The 6,315-nt window shown below is 35.9% G+C and overlaps 1 long non-coding RNA gene across 1 annotated transcript; it reads left to right on the top strand.

Moving 5' to 3' along the window:
• Window positions 1-3,422: 3,422 nt before the first annotated feature.
• On the top strand, window positions 3,423-4,686 carry LOC131521196 (uncharacterized). The gene is made up of 4 exons (XR_009266227.1): window positions 3,423-3,579; window positions 4,106-4,153; window positions 4,241-4,295; window positions 4,623-4,686. It is a non-coding gene; the product is annotated as an uncharacterized LOC131521196 (long non-coding RNA).
• The last annotated feature ends 1,629 nt before the right edge of the window (window positions 4,687-6,315 follow it).

Raw genomic sequence — 6,315 nt, forward strand, 5'->3', positions numbered from 1 at the left:
ACACTGCCGTAATAATTCAAATGTTGTCATTTATGTTACATGGTGGACTTGCAATTTGGAAGTTGCTGTTAACCTCTTGTTTGTATAAAGATATATCAGTTTTTAAAGTAAGAAAATGTCATTTGTAGAATATGTGTATGTAAGGACAAAAATAATGTGAACACCTGGGAAATAGGCAGTATTAATTTGCTAAACAACCCTTTGCCTTTTATACCGCTTGCAACCTTCTTAGAACAGATTTACACAACTTTGGTATAGTCTCCATTTAAACATCGTTGATAATATTCTAGTCAGGTGATTTGTCTGGCGGGGGAATATGTTGAAGTTCATCTTGGTTCTCCAACTGTCGAGGACTTATGATTATGACACCATCTTTTCCCCATTGTGTCTGTGATTAAAGTTTTAGCAGTGTCCGCTCTTGGATGTTTTCTTTATGAGGTTCATCAATGTGAATACTGAGGTTTTCTGTCCCTTTGCTGTGTTGTTTAGACAGTCCTTCTAAGTGTTTGATGGTCTCTATCGTTCGCTTTCAGTTTTTGACCACTTTTCTTTTTCACAGATGTCTTGCCAAGCTTTGTCTAGCTACATAGTGATAAAGGCTTTTAAAGCAGTGTAAAGGCTTCTGTTTCTTAAACACCAAACAATTGGGCTGTGAATGTTACGGATGCTCCTGCTAAACAGGCTTCCATGATTTTCCCTTTTTAGAAGTCTGACAAGTTTCCATTTCTCCCACAGCTTTACTAAACACTGCTGAACACTACTTACTACACTAATTTACAAACTAGTGAATATAGACAACAACAACAAACAAAAATAAATAACACCATTTTTTTTTTCAACTGTATCCTCTGTAGCTTTTCACTAAAATGTATTGTTCTCATTTTCTAAAATGTGTTGATGCTTGTAGAAGTAAAACCAGCTAAAAAAAGTAGAGTTACCAGGTACTCAAAATAAAAAGTAAATGCTGTTTGTTACTGTAAGTGATGTGGTGGTTTTCACGTCTCTCTTCTCTCAGTGCTTTATGTCTTATTTTGATCTTCATTTCCTTTCAGTGGCGACACAGAGACGCTGCAAGCAGGTTCATCAGTTGAACATAAACTGTGTTCAGGGTGACAGCATGATTATTTCTTGTCTAACCACAACCCACTTGCTGGAGTCTCTAACAGTCAAACTACACAAGAGTAACCAAGATGAAGACATCCTGATGTATCCAGACATCTCTCCAGCATCAGAGCACCAGAAATGGTCTGTGAGGAAAGATGCTGGAAATGTTACACTTGATCTGAAAGACATCAGATTATCTGATGATGGCTTTTATGACTGTCAGGTCTACAAGGATCAGGACTGCCTTCATGCAACTCGATTTAACCTGAGGGTCAAAGGTAAGAATGCAAATTTCTGAAACAAGCAAATAATCCCCAGGTAACCCATTGTAATATAGTATGTTTCTCTGGTTTCAGAGTGTAAAACTTTGGACTCTGTCCATCCAACACCAGGCTCTTCAGTGTTGCTGCCATGCTCTGAACATCCTCTACAAAACAGAACCGAGCCAGTCACTTGGAAAGTTGTTAATGGTCACCAATCAACAGAAATAACCCAATATCGCCCACCAAACAAGCCCTCAAGCAGCACAGAGAAACTCCTGAAGCCTTTGTATGTGAGAGCGAGACAACTAGCGAACGGATCTCTGCTTATAAGGGATGCAGTGTACATCGATGAATCATGGTATCGGTGCAGAGTGAATGATAAAACCTGCTATGAAGTAAAGCTGCTCATGAAAGGTATGTTTTCAATCCAATATATAACCATAAAGTCTAAATGCAGACTCTATGACGGACATTGATTAAATTGTGTAAACATTTGTTGTGGTAATTATAGCATGTGGTTAGATTAAGTCAAATCAAGTCACCTTTATTTATATAGCGCTTTTAGCAATACAAATTGTGTTAAAGCAGCTTTACAGTATAGGAAAATAATGTGTAATAATGCAAAAGACAACAATAAACACTCAATTTTCAGTTAAAGTCAGTTCATTGATTCAGTGGTGTCATCATCCAGCTCAGTTCAGTTTAAATAGTATCTGTGCAATCAAGTCGACGATATTGCTGGAAATTAAGTGTCCCCAACTAAGCAGGCCAGAGGCGACAGCGGCAAGGAATCAAAACTCCATTGGTGACAGAAATGGAGAAAAAAAAACCTTGAGAGCAACCAGCCTCAGTCGGGGGACCAGTTCTCCTCTGGCCAGACGAATCAGCAGTTTAATTCCAGGCTGCAGCAAAGTCAGATTGTGCAGAGGAGCCATCTGGTTCCTGTGGTCTTGTCCCGATGGCCATCTAAGTGACATGGTATTTGCTGGGGATCTGTCTCTGGGGCACATCTATTAGATTATCTATTAGGGAATAGTTTAAACAAGCTTGTAGTAGGATAAAGTTTTTATACCATTTGAAAAATTAAAAATTTAAATATGTTAAGTAAACATTGTATTACTATTTACTTATGTTCTGAATTTTTGTATACAAACTGTTTATATTTTGATTATATTTTGATTATAGAGTCTTTGATTATAGAACGTATTCAGGTTATTATTATTATTTTTTTCTTCACATTTTATGATGTTCCAGCCTTATGCTAAAAAGTTATAAATTATTATATTTTTATTATATCAATCCATAGTCCATACCCCATAAAGCAGTTGTGATAACTGTAAATTTAAAAAGAAAAACAAATAGGAGGGGGAGGAGGGGGGGGGGATCATATTGTCAAGTATTCAGTATTCAAGTATTCAGACTGGTATGACATTTGAAATCAAGCTCAGCTGAAAGCCATTCTCTGAATCATCTTTGAGAATATTCTTCACATTTATTGGAGTAGAAATTGTCATAGATCTGCTGTATTGAAGGTTCCTAAGAGCACGATGGCCTCCTTAATTCTTAAATGGAACAAGTTTGGAACAACTAGGACTCTTCCTAGAGTCCTGCAGCTTTTCACTTCACAAGACATTAATTGATGGACTGGAGCAATGTACTTGAATTATTGTGATGGGTTTTTAAAAAAATTTTTTATCACTGTTTGGACTCATTCTGACGGCACCCATTTACTGCAGAGGATTCATTGGTGAGCAAGTGATGTAATGCTAAATTTCTCCAAATTTGTTTCGATGAAGAAATAAACTCGTTTATATCTTGTCTTGGATGGCCTGAGGGTAATGTGGAAAAAAAATTCAATAAAATCTTGACATTAAAAACACTTTTCACAGTATTGTTATCCTCAAGACAAATACTTGAATTCATGTGTGTGATAAAACAAAATAACCTAATCAAACTCACTCAGATGATGATGTTCATTTATCATTTATCTTTTCTCTAGTGATCACACATGCTCCGATCACAGATGCTCCAATCACAGTGGACAGTACAGTTGGTCAAACTGAAGACAACAACAGTGACGAGAGTGAAACAGTGACAGCTAATCTGACAGTAGTAGTGCTGACCACAGTAGTGTCTCTGTGTGTCCTCATATCACTGATCGTCTGTGTCATTCTTTATTTCCAAAAACAAAGGCCCATAATTGACAGCCAAAGTAAGTCCACAAAAGAAGACCTGAAAAGTTGAACATTGTTCTTTAACAGCATTTTTTAAATAATGGCTTATTGTAAATTAAAGAGAAAGTGATGATTGTTCTTTGTTTTTTTATTCACAAAGCCTGTTTGCATGGGTAAATTGTACTTTTCATAATACTCTGACTAGTTATTCAAACAGACACCTGGATCAGCTAGTTATTCATCTCGGTTACTCATTTTGTAGATATTTTCTTTCAAATGACTGAATTTAATTGCTGTTCTTTGCGAAATTGTAAGATGTGTTGTTACAATGTCAGTATGTCAGAAAGGAAAAAGCACCCAAGATTAATGTATGTAGGATTTTAATGTTTTCAGTCTTCTGGGTGTGTTGCAATAAGACATGACATACAGTTCATATCATGCCATCATTGTGATGAGAATCCTCATGTTGGAAACAAAGAAACTTGGTAATACTGTAACTTTCATGCCATTTAATGGTGGTAGAAGTTGATCAGATGGTAAAGAACTTATTTTTGTGTCTTGTAGTTGATTTGAACTGCCAGTCTTCAGTGAATTATTCTGACATTTCTGGAGGTAAGTGATATTCACGGTAAGTCCTTATAAATATATGTAATATGTGCACTTGATCAAGTGTATTTAATAAAAGTTGTTTTCTTGCAGTGGTGGATGTCCCGTTGTATTCTTCAGTCAAACGTCAAACAAACCATGGTCACCTGTAAGTTACTGCAATGCAATAGTTAAATCATTCATTTTATATCGGTCCTGAACTACATACAAATATGTAAGTCACATTAAATTGGTTTGGACTAATTTACCTGCTCCACTAAAAAATTCCTTTTAGACAGTTCATATAAACACACTCAACAAATGTGAAACATGCTAATTGTAATACTGGACTTCATATTCTCTCTAATCTGCATTTAATGACTGGCATACTTTTGTGAAACCACATCAAAAGATATGCTATATGTAGCCTATATTGCCATTTTTAAGAGTTTTGCATAATTTATCATCTTAATTTTTGAACTTTATCTCCCAACAGCTGGTGTGAACAAACAGAAGCTCCTGCATGTAATCCAGACAACATCTATGATAATAGAATGCTGTGAAATAAATTACTCTGACTTTTTTTTGTTTTTGTTTTTTTTACAATTGTAATGGCTCTGTAATCATTGTAATGCATTACTATGAGAATGCTTTTTTTTCTTGTATCTTTTTTTCTCAAATAAATTTTTTTTAAAGACATGGACAGAAGACCTTGCTGCATATGAACCGCTATAAACAGACTTTACTACACTCTGTAGTGTACACAATACACAATGCCGTGTTTAGGCATTTCTATTCCTTTAAGAAATGTTACTGGGTTGACAGTTTTTTACAGTTCAATATGAGATTATTACAAGTCTTGTGCTTGTGAAACAAGGAGCTTTTTAAAGAATTTAATGCTGCCATTTCTTTATCTATTTTGTCCCCTAAAAAAAATGCAAGTGATAAAAAAGAGAAGACACTGGCTTTTCTTTGAAAAAAGTTCTTCTTTAAAGTGCCCCTATTATGGGTTATGAAAGGTTCATATTTTGGTTTTGGGAGTCCCCAACAACAGATTGACATGCATGCAATGTCAAAAAAACACTTATATTTTTATCTTATTTGCTCAACGACTCCCAAACGATTCGCTCAATGATTCATTTTTCCAAACTGGAAAACGTTGACACTAATCTGCGGTGATTGGTCCGATTGGTTGATTTCATTTAAAGCAGAGGCAGTGCTGCTTTGTGTACAGCCGTTACCGGGGAAACAGCTATTTTTAACGCTCCAAAAGCAGCACCTAGTGTCAACAAGTGGGCTGGCAATATGCTAATGTTTCATGTTGGTTTTAAAAACGACTCGTTTCAATGATTCAGAGTCGACTCTTTCTTTTGAGAGACAATAACTTTATACACGGTGCACTTTCAGAATTAAAACTTTGTAGGATGTTTTCATTCACTTAGAGCTGTGTTACACACTGCATGAAAGATCATTTTCAAAAATCCATAATAGGGGCACTTTAAAGGATGATGATTTATAGAATAGTGAGTCAGACTAGATTTATATATGAGGGGCCGTACAAGCCATAATTAATTCTGGTGCTCTCACACGCTTACATTCTCCTTTCACATACAGTGTCTCTGGCAACACAGCTGAGGCTGAGCCTAACTTGCCTTCCGTTTCCACTATACTCTCTCACACATCAGTGGCGGGCCGAGCATTTTACACCTAGGCCTTCAATGGCATCCTACATGAATTAATCCACCTCTTAATACCATCATAATGATGCCACGGCTATAGACACCATAAATATTACACAGAAATGCAGTGAAATGAGGCATTGCATCACAGACAGGTATCTTATGTAGTGAGAATGAATGCTATTACTAAACCCAATTAACACAATTCAACTAGTTGCCGCATTTTACACACACATGTATTATTTATTTTTACATACCCACATTCTAACATTCATATACATATACTGTCACTTTCATATATGTATATGTTTCTCATTCGTATGCATGCATGTCTTATCACTTTTTTTATCCATTACTTCCTCTTTAAACTGGAACTCTCTCTCAAACCAGGAAATACATCTGCAAGACTTGCTCAGCTCATCCAAATACAACTATACAGTTATGCTATTCAAAGTCATCCTGTTTTCTTTAAGTTTAGTTTATTATTTCTATTCTCACACGCTTACATTC

Source organism: Onychostoma macrolepis, chromosome 16, assembly GCF_012432095.1.
Source record: "Onychostoma macrolepis isolate SWU-2019 chromosome 16, ASM1243209v1, whole genome shotgun sequence".
In the NCBI taxonomy this organism is placed as follows: Eukaryota; Metazoa; Chordata; class Actinopteri; order Cypriniformes; family Cyprinidae; genus Onychostoma; species Onychostoma macrolepis.